The following is a 15142-nucleotide window of genomic DNA, read 5'->3' as shown; positions in this document are numbered from 1 at the left end:
AATAAATCAAATAAACAAAAGGACTGTATAGTTTTAAATGTATCAAAGCTGCTGACAAGTGAGTGTTCCCTTAATTGGAAAAGATATTAGTGAAAAAGCATCAAAATATTAAATATACCTTCTACAAGAACAAAGGATATGCAATCTACATAAACAATGTGCCAAATACTGCCAAAGCATGTGCTTGAAAAGGAGTACCCCGATACACAGACATAAAAATAAACAATATATGTAAGCCTAAAAAGTATTCTCTAAGGCATCAGCAATAACAGCTTTCTTGAGCTGCTTAGGACCAGCTTTCAGCAGCTACCAGGGTTACCTAATTCAGCATCATGTTCATTAAGTACTTGTTGCTTTACTATTATGTAAAGTTGTTAAAATGTCTATACTGCCTAGAGCAATATATACTTTTAATGCCATTCTGATCAAAATTCCACCGGTATTCTTTAAAGAGCTGGAGCAAATAATCCAAAAATTTTTGTGGAATCAGAAGAGACCCCGAATGGCTAAGGAAATGTTGAAAAACAAAAATAAAGCTGGGGGCACCACGTTATCTGATTTCAAGCTTTATTACAAAGCTGTGATCACCAAGACAGCATGGTACTGGCATAAAAACAGACACATAGACCAGTGGAACAGAGTAGAGAGCCCAGATATGGACCCTCAACTCTATGGTCAATTAATCTTCGACAAAACAGGAAAAAATATACAGTGGAAAAAAGACAGTCTCTTCAATAAATGGTGCTGGGAAAACTGGACAGCTGTAAGTAGAAGAATGAAACTCAACCATTCTCTTACACCGTACACAAAGATAAACTCAAAATGGATAAAAGACCTCAATGTGAGACAGGAATCCATCAGAATCCTAGAGGAGAACATAGGCAGTAATCTCTTTGATATCAGCCACAGCAACTTCTTTCAAGATATGTCTCCAAAGGTAAAGGAAACAAAAGCGAAAATAAACTTTTGGGACTTCATCAAAATCAAAAGCTTCTGTAAAGTTTACTTAAAAAAAATTGTTTTCTGGGTACCTGGGAAGCTCAGTCAATTGGGCATCTGCCTTTGGCTCAGGTAACGATCCCAGGCTCCTGAGATCTAACCCCATATTGGGCTCCCTGCTCACTGGGGAGACTGCTTCTCCTTCTCCCCTGCCTGCTGCTCTTCCTGTTCCTCTTCTCTCTCTCTCTCTCAATCCGCCAAATAAACAAATAAAAAAATCCTTTAAAAATTTCTTTCAAAGACTTTAGAGAGAAGGCACATGAGGGAAAATAAACCTACAGAGGAGATACATAGCAGAGAGACCTCCCCTTCTTCCTAGGGTGTCAGAGGCCATGCCAGATTGACATTCTCACTGTGAAAACCTAAAACAGGCGAATAAATGACAGAACTTATAATTTTTGAGCATTGGCAAGTTTTAGGAGAAAGTACAAGATGTATTAAAATTTTTCAGGAAAAGAGCCTTTCTAGGGTAAGTCAACCCCAGGTCTTCTCTGGACTTATTTTCTGATTCCAGCCAAGGCTAAGGACTGGGCTTGGCCCTGGCAGAAGAATTCAATTGTGTGAAAGAAAACTAGCCAACCTTTCGGGGGACATGCTGGGCTGCTATGATACACTGGAGTTTGAGAGAGCCCTAAATATATGGCAAACTCCAAGCAGGAGGCATTCACTGAGTTTTGGGGCTTTCCATGGGCAATTATGGTGAGAAGTACTTCTAAAAAGCCCTTCTGCAGCTTTTGTTATTTACAAGCCAAAGGTGGTTAGAGGGAGGATCAATACTTGGCTAATCTTCCCTTTAAGAAATTTCACAAAACTTAAGTTCTGTGGGGTAAAGGACCAAAGAAATAAATTCAAAATCTCTGAATGAAAGAACTAATGCCTCTGTACCCTATCAAGGATTAGGAAAGGGGACCTTCCATTTCCTTCATCAAAAGTCCAGCAGGGCCATTTGAAAAGACTAGTTATGAATGAGAGTTGGACTGTGTCTTATTAAATTATGACCTTGCCCGTGCCCAGAACAATCTTGACTGAATGGATATGATCAGCCCATCAGATGTAATGTTACATAGCCTAAGAAAGTTAAACTTCTTGCAACACCTTATGTTTTTAAGAATGTTAACTGAAGAATTGGGTAAGTTTGAACCTACAGTTTGAGACAGGAGTGACTTTAACAAGGGACTTAAGAAAGGCAGCAATCAACATATTCATGCTTCAAGAATCTGTTCAGACCTCTTAGGTAAGAATGAGTAATAAAAGAGTCCTTTTATTATTATTATTATTATTTTTTAGGTAGCTTTTATTAATTTTTATTAATTATTTTTATTAACATATAATGTATTATTTGCCCCAGGGATACAGGTCTGTGAATCGTCAAGCTTACACATTTCACAGCACTCACCATGTCACATACCCTCCCCAAAGTCCATAAACCAACCACCCTCTCCATACCCCACTCCCCCAGCAACCCTCAGTTTGTTTCATGAGGTTAGGAGTCTCTTATGGTTTGAACAAACTGTCTTAAATAATATTTATCACATCCCATCAGGGTAATCCTTCTGCTTGTCTAACCTGCTAAGGTTTAAAGGTAAGATTTCTCTCTTGACTGTCAGTAAGAAAATAAGAGTTCTTAGCATGGGGACCATGAATGAAGTTCAGAAAGCCAAAATACTTGAGTATAATTTTTTTAAAAAACAATGTATCTTTATTCATTTCTAAGTGAAATAAAAAATTTTCTTCCACCAGGAATATAGGTAACTCATTATGGTAAAATCAGCATATCTATAACTTTGTCACCAATCACATAGAGTTTCATATCACATACATTTGTTGCAGATATTTGGAAATATCCCTTGTGCTTCTCAGCACTTCAAAAATTATGCTAGTTATTCACCACACTCCTAGATCCAATTAAGCACAAGCACATGATATATATATATATATATATATATATATATATATATATCTCACTTAATCACAAATATGCTTTTTAAAATATTTGGTAACTTGTTCCCCATAGAGTTGATTTCCTTTTTTTGTACTACATTATTTTAAAATATTTTAAGGAGGTATCCAAAAGCTTCATCATCTTATCAGAAATGTTTTTATATGTCTGATAGAGATGCTATAACAAATTACTACAAACTTAGTGGTAAAAACAAGACAAATTTGTTATCTTATAGTTCTGTAAGTCAGAAGTCCAAAAGGGGTCCCAGTAGCTAAAATGAAGTTATCAACAGGACTGCATTACTTTCTGAAAGTTGGAGGGAACAATCTTTTTCCTTGCCTCTTCCAGCTTCTAGAGGCAACTCATATTTCTTGGCTCATAATCCCCTTCATCCATCTTCAAAGCCAGCAACATTATATCTTCCTGACCATTTTTCCATGATCACATCTCCCGCTGACTCTGACCTCAGCCAAAAAAAAAAAAAAAAAAAAAAAAAAATGTTCTCTGCTTTTAAGGATACATATGTTAGACTGGGTCCCTTGGGTGATCCAGTATCATCCCCATCTCAATGTCTTTAATTTAGTCACATGAACAAAGTCCCCTGTGCTAACATAAGTTAGCATACTCGCAGGTTCAGGATTTTAAAACATGGACAACTTTTTGGGGTCATTCCTTATTTTGCTTACCACAACATTCTTGGCACAGAAAGAATAAGAACATCTAAACACTTAGCAGACTCAAATGATCACACAGAATAATTTGATGAATAGTCAATGATAAAAATTGCCCTAAAGAGATGTTTATCTAATACCAGAAGCTCTACATTGTGTCTAAACTCTAAAACATGTGAAATTTTGTTCTAGAAAAACAGATCATCACAGGTTACAGTGATCCTATCAGAGCTTGATGTCAGGCCTGTTTGAATACATCTCTTTCAGTTTTGGTTCAATTCTTAGGTTTTAACCTTTATTTATTTATTTATTTGTTTGTTTGTTTGTTTGTTTGACAGAGAGAGAGATCACAAGTAGGCAGAGAGACAGGCAGGGGCAGGTGAGCATGCTCCGTGCTGAGCAGAGAGTCAGATGTGGGGCTGGATCCCAGGACCCTGGGATCATGACCTGAGCCGAAAGCAGAGGCCTTAACCCACTGAGCTTCCCAGGCGCCCCTTAATCTTCATTTCTAAGGCAACATCCTTAGAACACAGGCTGGAGACTTACTTGAGAGAGTGGGTCTCTCCTCTTTAGGTATGGCCTTTGAAATCTCTGATCAGTTTTGTAGCTTCTTAGCAGATATTATATGACAGGCTTTCTAGAATCTTGACTTGATCCCAACTCATTTTGATATTGATAGTAAGGCTATTTTTCTCTTGATAAACCTAGATAAAGTTCATCAACTTTATAAATATATTTTTAAAAACTAGCTTTGGACTTCATTAACCACCAGTTGCTGCTGCCTTTATTTTTTTTAATTTCATTGATCTATGATGTAATATTTATAATTTTTTCCTTTATGCTTGTGCCAGGTTTAATTTGCTCTTCTTTTACTAGTATCTTGAAGTTGAATTCTAGACTACTGATTTTAGGTATTTCTCCTTAACTAATCATTGAATGTTAAAATTTATCCTTCAAGCACAGCTTTAGCTGCATTTGAGGAATTTTGATTTGTTGTACTATCTTCACTTAGTACAAACTATATTTTATTTTTTGCAAGCTTCTTCTTTAACCCATGGGATATACATAAGTGTATAATTGTTTAATATCCAAATATTAATGGTTTCATGGGTATCTTTCTGTTATTGACTTATAATGTAATCCCATCATGGTCTGGGACCACACTCTGCATGATTTTTATCCCTTAATATTTGTTAAGGTTTGTCTGTGTGGCTTATTTTTGTGAGTGTTCCATTCACACTGGAAATAGCTCATATTCTACACTTTTTGGTGGAGAATTCTGTATATGCCAATTAGATTCTGTTGGTTGATTATGTGATTCAGATAATTTATATCCTCACTAAATTTCTGTCCACATGTTTTATCAATTATTCAGAGAGGATTGTTGAAGTATTCAATTATAACTGGATTTGTCTGTTTCTCTTCATATCAGTTATTGCTTCATATATACTGTACCTCTGTTTTTTGGTGAATACACATTTACCATTGTTATGGTCTCTTGGAAAATTGACCCCTTTATCATTTTGTAATGTTCTCCTTTTTCCTTGATAATGTTTCTTGTTCTGTAGTCTACCTTGTCTGAAATTGCTATAGCTTTTTGGTTTTCTTTTGATTAGTGTTTGTATGACATATCTTTCTCCATCTTTGTACTATTAAGCTGTTTGTCTTTATATTTAAATTGTGTTCTTCCAGGGGCATCTGGGCAGTTCAGTCAGTTAAGCATCTGCCTTCAGTTCAGGCATGATCCTGGGGTTCTGGGATTGAGCCCTGCATCAAGGTCCCTGTTCATCTGGGAGCCTGCTTCTCCCTCACACACTTCCCTTGCTTGCGTTCCCTCTCTCACTCTCTATCTCTGTCAAATAAATAAATAAATAAAATCTTTTAAAAAATAAAAATAAATTACATTTTTTTTAGATAGCATACAGTCAGACTTACTTTTATATCCAGTCTTTAAATCTTTGCCTTTGGTATGTTTAGACAATTACCATTTAGATTATTGATATGACTGGATTAAAATCTTCCATCTTGCTGGTTGTTTTGTATTTGTCCTCTTTTCACCTTCATTTTTTTATGTTCTTTAAATTTAATTGAGCATTTTTATGATTGCATTTAAACTCATCTGTAGAAATAATATTCATGCATCATTTAAAAACTTTTTTAGTGCTTCCCCTGGAATTTATAATATATATTTAAACAAAATCTAAGCCAGCCATCTAATGATATTACAACATCACATATAATGTAAGAACCTTATAACATCACTTCAATTCCTCCTGCCATCCCTTATGCTTTTTTAATTAAACATTTCATTTTTATATATGCTCTAAACACATAATACATTGTTGTAATTAAAAAAAAAACCACTCAGTTATACTTGAGGGCTCTTATACATAAGCCAAAAATTATTTTTCATTTGTTCCATTTTAGATGGTCATAATTTCTTTTCAGTAGCAAACAAATTCAAGATCCTTTGTTGCTAAGTCAAAGCCTACAAATATAATTTCCTCCTTAGAATAGTCTCAGAAAGAGGTTATTACAGGATAGTAGTCAAAGGCAGTGGTTATTTTGAGAAAGCATTATTGAAATTGAGAATGTACGGGTTATGAAAGGAACAGTGTAAAATAAGATTGGAGAAATTATTTAGAATCAGAATATAGGCAGTCATTAATATTTATGATGTGGATTTTTTTTTCAGTGTGCAATTGAGTGATTTTTCTGTCCAATTATGTTTAGGGAAAATTTGTTTGATGATATTTTTAGGATGAATTAGATGGTTGCAGAAATGACTGTATTCAGAGAATAAAGTTAGAGCACCAGCCTGGATGGTAGCTGTAAAAATGGAAAAAAAATGTAGATAAGCAATAATAAGAAAAGAATTAACATACATTGGTAACTAAAGGTAAGAAGAGATACAGGAGATAAAGATGATTCAAAGTTTTCTAACCTGAATGACCGAGAGAATAGAGTCTAAATTGAGTTATTTTTAAGGGGGAAAGATAGTTAAATTGGTTTTAGATTTGATTAAAATGCATGAGAGAAAATTAAAGAAGCTATTCAAAGAGGTAAGCGGGGCAGAATGAAGAGGACTCAGAGGTTGTACAGTCAGGATAGCTCTTAAAGTACAAAACAAAACTAAATTTAATTTAAAACTTCCATAGAAAGGGTGTTTTATATATAGGGTTAAAAAGTTAAAGCTTTGTTAACTGGTGTTGGGACTGGGATGAATAAAACTGATCTTTATTTATTTTTATTTTTATTTATTTATTTATTTATGTTTAAAGATTTTATTTATTTATTTGACAGAGATCACAAGTAGGCTGAGAGGCAGGAAGAGAGAGAGAGAGAGAGAGAGAGGCAGAAGCAGGCTCTCCACTGAGCAGAGAGCCTGATGTGGGCTCAATCCCAGGACCCTGGGACCATGACCCAGGCTGAAGGCAGAGGCTTTAACCCACTGAGCCACCCAGGCACCCCTAAAACCAATTTTTAAAAGGAAGGGAGCCACCAGAAGCAACCCATTGTAAAGTAATACCCCAATACTAAAGTGCCATTTGATTGGGGACCAGCATTGATTTGGAGTCTAGTATTCATAAAGTAATAAAAATACCAGAATAAAAAAAAAAAAGCACTCAAAAAGAGCAAAAGATCTTAAAGGGCAACTGGTGGAATCAGGCGGTCATAGGCATGGACCTAAGCCCATGGACCCAGGATAGCCACTGCCAGCGACCACCCGTGCCAGAGAGAGTGCAGCAGTAGAGCCCCAGATCCTAGACAGCTTGTGGTTCTCTCTCTCTAGAACCACAGACTTTTGTGCTCTGTGCTTGCTGCATGATCAGAGTCTGAATCTGAGAGTGCTCCATGTGGCACAAGCCAGTCGTCTCCAGGACCAGCCAAGAGTCTGAACACTCCCAGCCCAGTCTTGAAGGAACTACCCCAGACAGCAGTCCTGGCAAAGGCAGCTACCAGAAGCAGACTCCCTAGACCATTATCATTTGGGTTTTGGCATGGGGGTGCAGGGACAGGTGGGTGCTTCAGGAGACCCCTGTGATGGTGGCTGGGGACATTCACTGCCTATGGGAGGTTGCACAACTCAGCAGAGTTTGCAGAGGGGACTCTGTGTGTTCTAGACCACCCAGAGGGGAGCAGACTCAGACTTCTCTCTGAGACGGAGGTCTGGGTGCAGTTTGCTTTCCACTAAACCTCCAAAGAGCTGCAAAAAGCTTGCCAAAATCAAAAAATCTCCAGAGAACAAAATCCTGAAGAACCAGTTTCCTCAGAGCCCAGCTTCTTGATAAAGAGCAGGAGGACTCAACCCAAGCAAAACTGACTGAAAAACAAATGCGGCAGGGCCCTGCCCCAAAAAGCCAGAGAAAAGAATGAGAGGACAACCACCACAGGGTCCCCATAATACTGTAAAACCCCAATATCAGGGAAAAATAATATATTAAGCTCTCAATATGGCCTTAAAATTTCTATATCTCATAGATACAACTTTTATTTTTAATTTATTCTCACTAATCTTGTTCTTATTAATTTTTTAACCTACTTACCATTACAACTAGAGGTTTAATACAACATATTCCATTATAAACCTTTTAACATGACCATTTTTCATACATAAACCTGTATTTTTTCCTTTTCTTTTCTATTTTTTAAAAATATACATATAGATATAAGCTTCAAGGTAATCCTCTTTCTCTAATCAATACTACCCTATATATAAACCAGTTTTAAACTCCCTTTATCTCTTTAAAGTTGAAATCCTTTAACAAAGATATCAATATACACCCAGGAAGAATCAAAATAACTTTCTTGTCCCAAGTCAAGGATTTATAACCACCCTCCCATCTTTTTCTTATGTCAGAGTTTCCGTGTATTTCTTTTTGTTCTGGTAATATATAAATCTCATCCTTGGGGTTCATTTTGGCTGGGTTCTTCTTTTTTTTAAATTGTCATTTACTTTTTTCAGTCTTTTTCTTTGTCCATTTTTGTTTGTATACCTTATAAATCTTACCTTCGGGGCCCAATCTGGCTGGTGCTTCTCTCTTTTTCTCTTTCTTTCTTTCTTTCTTTCTTTCTTTTTCTCTCTCTTCTTCTTCTTTTTTCTTTCCTTTTCATGATGACTTCTGATAGCTCAGAGGTGTTCCAGGGTGCACCTTACCTGGATCATGGTTGATATATTCAGCTACACATTCCCTCAATCACCTCTCACCAAAATGACTAGGAGGAGGAATAATCAACAGAGGAAAAATTCAGATACAGTGTCCTCTCCATCAGAACTATTGGATATGGACATAAACAGTATGTCAGAAAGTGAATTCAGGATAGCAACTATCCAGGCAATGGCTAGGTTGGAGAAAACCATAAGTGACAACATGAAATCTATTAGGGAAGAAGTGAAAGCTGCTTGGGAAGAAGTTAAAAATTCTATAAATGAGATCCAACCTAATATAAGTTCTCTAACAGCTAGGATAACCAAGGCAGAGGATAGAATTAGTGATCTAAAGGACAAACTGATAGAGAAAAAGGATCAGGAGGAGGCCTGGAAGAAACAGCTTAGAAGCTATGAAAACAGAATTAGGGAAATAAATGATGCCATGAAATGTTTTAATGTCAGAATTATAGGGGATCCCTAGGATCCCTTAGGGGGAGGAGAAAGAAAGAAGACTAGAAGATATAGTTGAATAAATTCTCCATGAAAATTTTCCCAGTCTGGGGAATCGAACCAGTGTTCCTGTCCTAGAGGCAGAAAGATCACACTCTAAGATCATAGAATCTATAAAGAACTCCAGACACTTGATTGTGAAACTGATGAATCATAATTTCAGGCAAGAGATCTTGAGGGAAGCCAGAGGGAAGAGATTCCTTATGTACAGAGGAAGGTCCATCAGCATAATGTCAGACCTGTCCACAGAAACCTGGGAAGCCAGAAAGGGCTGGCAAGACATATTCAGGGCACTAAATAAGAAGAACATGCAGCCAAGAAAACTTTATCCAACAAGGCTGACATTCAAAATGGCTGGAGAGATAAAGAGCTTCCAAACTGGCAAGGTTTAAAAGAGTATGTAACCACCAATCTGGCAATACAAGAAATTTGGAGTGGGGGGGAGGGTCTATACAAGAAGAAAGAACCCAAGAGTATCATAGAATACAAAATTATGGATACAATCTATAGTAACAATGACTTCACAGGCAACATGATGTCAATAAAAATATATCTTTTAATAATCACTCTCAACGTGAATGGCCTAAATGCGCCCATAAAATGGCATATGGTTGCAGATGGGATAAAATACCAGGACCCATGCATATGTTGTCTACAAGAGACTCATTAGGAAAGTATGGATACATCCAGACTGAAAATGAAGGGATGGAGAAGCATCTTTCATGACAATGCTTCTCAAGAGAAAGCTGAGATAGTGATTCTCATATCAGATAAATTAGATTTTAAACTAAAGAATGTAGTCAGAGATAAAGAAGGATATTACATCATTCTTAAAAGGTTTATCAACCAAGAAGATCTAACAATTGTAAATATTTATGCCCCCAATATAGGAGCAGCCAACTACATAAGACAACTGTTAATCAAGGGTAAGAGTCATATTGATATGAATACATTAATAATAGGGGATCTTAACAGTAATAGACAGATCATCCAAGCATAAAATCAATAAAGAAACAAGAGCATTGAATGACACATTGGATCAGATGGAATATATATAAAATTAATATAAATTTAAATTAATATTATTTAATATAAATAAATTATTAATATAAATAAATAAATAAAATGTTTTAAATATATAAAAATATAAATGTATATATATATATATATATATATATATATATTTATTTATATAACATTCCACCCTAAAACAGCAGAATACTCATTCTTCTCCAGCGCATATGGAACTTTCTTCATAAAAGACCACACACTGGGTCACAAATAGGTCTCAGCTGATACCAAAAGACCGAGATTATTCCCTGCATTTTCTCAGACTACAGTGTTTTGAAACTGGAACTCAACCTCAAGAAAAAGTTTGGAAGGAATTCAAACACTTGGAAGCTAAAGACCACCCAGCTTAAGAATGTTTGGACCAACCAGGAAATCAAAGAAGAACTTAAAACAATTCATGGAAACCAATGAGAATGAACACACTTTGGTCCAAAACCTATGGGATATGGCAAAGACAGTCCTAGGGGGAAATACATAGCCATCCAAGTCTCCCTCAAAAAACCTGAAAAATGCAGGATATAGTAGATCTCTTTACACCTTAAAGAACTGGATAATCAACAACAAATTAAGCCAACTCAACACACAAGAAGGGAAATAATCATGATTAGAGCAGAGATCAATGAGATAGAAACGAGGGATACAGTAGAGCACATCGACAAAACTAGAAGCTGGTTTTTTGAAAGAATCAATAAGATCCATAAACCACTGGCCAAAGTAATCCAAAAGAAAAGAGAGAAGACCCAAATTAATAAAATTAGGAATGAAAAGGGAGAGACTGCGACTAACACCAAGGAAATAGAAACAATCATCAGAAATCATTATCAACAGTTATATGCCAATAAGTTAAGCAGCCTAGACAAAATGGATGCATTCCTGGAAACCTATAAACTTCCAAAACTGGATCAGGAAGAAATTGACAGTGTGAATAGACTAATATCTAGTCACAAGATTGAAGCAATGATCAAAACCCCCCAAAAAACAAGAGCCCAGGACCTGATGGAGTCCCTGGAGAATTCTACCAAACATTCAAAAAAGAAATAATACCCATTTTCCTGAAGCTGTTTCAGAAGGAAACAGAAGGAAACTCCCAGACCCTTTTTATGAAGCCAGCATTACCCTGAACCCCAAACCAGGAAAGACCCCACCAAAAAGGAGAACTTCAGACTAATATCCCTGATCAATGTGGATGCCAAGATTCTCAACAAGATCCAAGCTAAGAGGATCCAAAAGTACATTAAAAGGATTATCCACCATAACCAGGTAGGATTTATCCATGGAATGCAAGGGTGGTTCACCATCCACAAAGCAATCAATATGATAGAACACATCAATAAGAGAGGAGAGAAGAACCACATGGTCCTTTCAATTGATGCAGAAAAAGTATTTGATAAGATATAGCATCCATTCCTGATTAAAACGATTCAATGTATAAGGATAAAAGGAACATTCCTCAACTTTTTGAAATCTATCTATGAAAAACTCAAAGCAAATATCATCTTCAATGGGGAAAGGCTGGCAGCCTTCCCTTTGGGATCAGGAACACAACAAGGATGTCAGCTCTCTCCACTGTTATTCAACATAGTACTAGAAGTCCTAGCAACAGCAATCAGAAATAAAAAGTATTCAATGACCAAATTCAAGCTGTCTCTCTTCACAGATGGCATGTTACTTTATATGAAAAACCCAAAAGACTCCACTCCCAAACTACTAGAACTCATACAGAAATTCAGTAATGTGGCAGGATAAAAAAATAAATGTACAAAATCAGTTGCTTTCTTATACACTAACAATGAAAGGGAAATTAGATAATTGATTCCATTTACTATAACTCCAAGAATGATAAGATACCTGGGAATAAACCTAACCAAAGAGGTAAATAATCTGTACTTGAAGAACTACAGGACACTCATGAAAGAAATTGAAGAACAAACAAAAAGATGAAAGAGCATTCTATGCTCATGGATCAGAAGAATAAATATTGTCACAATGTCTATACTTCCTAGAGGCATCTATACTTTTTTTTTTTTAAGATTTTATTTATTTCTTTGACAGACAGAGATCACAAGCAGGCAGAGAGACAGAGAGGAGGAAGAGGCAACTATACTTCAATGCCATCTCAATCAAAATTCCATTGGCATTTTTCAAAGAGTTGGAACAAACAATTCTAAAATTTGTATGGAACCAGAAGAGACCCTGATTTGCTAAGGAAATGGTGAAAAAGAAAAAGAAAACTTGGGATATCACATTGCCTGATTTCAAGATTTACTACAAAGCTGTGATCACCAAGACAGCATGGTTCTGGCACAAAACAGACACATAGACCATGGGAACAGTATAGAGAACCCAGATGCAGACCCTCAACTTTATGGTCAAATAATCAACAAAGCAGGAAAAAAATATCCAGTGGGAAAAAGACAGTCTCTTCAATAAATAGTTCTGGGAAGATTGGACAGCTCTGTGTAGAAGAATGAAACTCAATAATTCTATTTCACCATACGTGAAGATAAACTCGAAAGGGATATTAGACCTCAAGGTGAGGCAGGAATCTATCAAAATCCTAGAGGAGAACATAGGCAGTAATCTCTTTGACATCGGCCACAGCAACTTCTTTTAAGACATGTCTCCAAAGGCAAAGGAAACACAAGCAAAAGTGAACTTTTGGGACTTCATCAAGATTAAAAGCTTCTGCACAGGAAAGTAAACAGTCAACAAAACAAAGAGACAACTCACGGAATGGGAGAAGGTATTCGAAAATGACAGTACAAACAAGGGGCTGATATCCAATATCTATAAAGAACGACTGAAGCTCAACACATACAAAACAGATAATCACGTCAAAAAATGGGCAGAAGATATGAACAGCTACTTATCCAAAGTAGATATACAAATTGCTAGCAGAAACATGAAAAAAGTGTTCATCATCATTAGCCATCAGGGAGATTCTAATCAAAACCACATTGAGATACCACCTTACATCAGTCAGAATGACCAAGTTGACAAGACAGTAAACAACATGCATTGGAGAGGATGCGGAGAAAGGGGCAACCTCTTACACTGTTGGTGGGAATGCAAGTTGGTGCAGCCACTTTGGAAAACAGTGTGGAAATTCCTCAAAAATTAAAAATAGAGGTACCCTATGACCCTGCAATTGCCCTACTGGGTATTTTCCCAAAAGATACAGATGTAGGAAAAGAAGAGCCATCTGTACCCTAATATTCATAGCAGCAAAGGCCATACTCACTAAACTGGGGTAAGACCACGATGCCCTTCAGTGGACGAATGGATAAAGATAATAGGGTCCACATATACAATGGAGTATTATGCCTCTATCAGAAAAGGTGAATATACAACTTTTTTTATCAACATGGATGGAACTGGAAGAGTTTACCCAGAGTGAAATAATTCAAGCAGAGAGAGTCAATTATCATATGGTTTCATTTACTTGTGGAGCATAAGGAATAACACGGAGGACATTGGGAGATGGAGAAGAGAAGTGAGTTGGGGGAAATTGGGTGTGGGGGAGACAAACCATGAGAGACTGTGGACTCTGAGAGACAAACTGAGGGTTTTGGAGGTGGGGTGATGGGTGGGGTGAGCCTGGTGGTGGGTTTGTGGAGGGCACGTATTGCATGGAACACTGGGTGTTGTGCATAAACAGTCAATTTTGGAACACTGAAAAAAAGTAAAATAAAATAAAATTTGAAAAAAAAAATAAGATAAAGTATTCCTGGACCAGTTTGTTTCACAGAAGCTGATAATGTAGGTGTAGATAAAATAAAAATACATAGAAACCGTGTTGTCAAAACTGTCCCAAATCTGCTGCTCTTTACAGGAACATCATGCAGTCAGTTGATCCAAAAAATCTAACCCTTTCTTGAGAGGGAAGTACTCTGGCACACATCAGTACAAAGACATCATAAGAAAACAAAAAGGCAAGAGCATGAAGCCTTGCTAAGAAATAAAAGATATATGTCAGGAAAATGAAATTGCAAAAGCAAGATTTTAAAATCATAAGCAAATATTTTATTATAACTCAAAGTAAAAATAAATCTTAATAAAGAAACTTTCATATGTAAAGTAAGTAAAAATAGAAAATCTAACTAGTCATCTAATTTATTATTTATTTTAAATTTCTCAAAAAGAAACTGTAAACCTCACATGAATTCCTTTTACTATTTAAGGAATTAATAATATAAATAATAACCACTTGCAGAGAGTAGAGAAGATTGAACACACTTAGCATTCCATTTTTAAGGCCAGCATAATCTTGATACTAAAACTTGACAGGGGCTTTTCAGGAAAGGAAAACAAAAAACAAAAAACAAAAAAGAAAAACGTTTAGGCTAATTTCTCTTGAACATAAATGAAAAAAAAATAATTTGCAAACTACTGTAGTATTCAACAATGTATATCAAAGTAATAGATTACTACCAAATTTTATATATATATATATATATATATATATATATATTTACCAAATTATATTTAATCCAAAGAATGCTAAATTATCAATATGAATCATCACATTTCCATCCAAGTGGAGAAGATCATATGATTATCTTAATAGATGAAGTAAAAACATGTGATAAGATTTAAAACTACCGTGATAGAAAAAATATATGCATTTCAGACAATTAAAGATATAAGGGAACTTCCTTCAACACAAGGATTCTTAAAAAAATAAAACCATAACAAATATCCTATTTAATGATAATATATCAAAAATCTTACACAGTAATAGGACAAAATGGGGATATTACCACTCCAGCTCCTATGTAATATTATATGAAGATCCTA

This window comes from Mustela putorius, unplaced genomic scaffold, assembly GCF_011764305.1.
Source record: "Mustela putorius furo isolate JIRA1106 unplaced genomic scaffold, ASM1176430v1.1 tig00003834_pilon_pilon_pilon, whole genome shotgun sequence".
Classification (NCBI taxonomy): domain Eukaryota; kingdom Metazoa; phylum Chordata; class Mammalia; order Carnivora; family Mustelidae; genus Mustela; species Mustela putorius.
Note: the sequence above shows the minus strand (reverse complement) of the source record.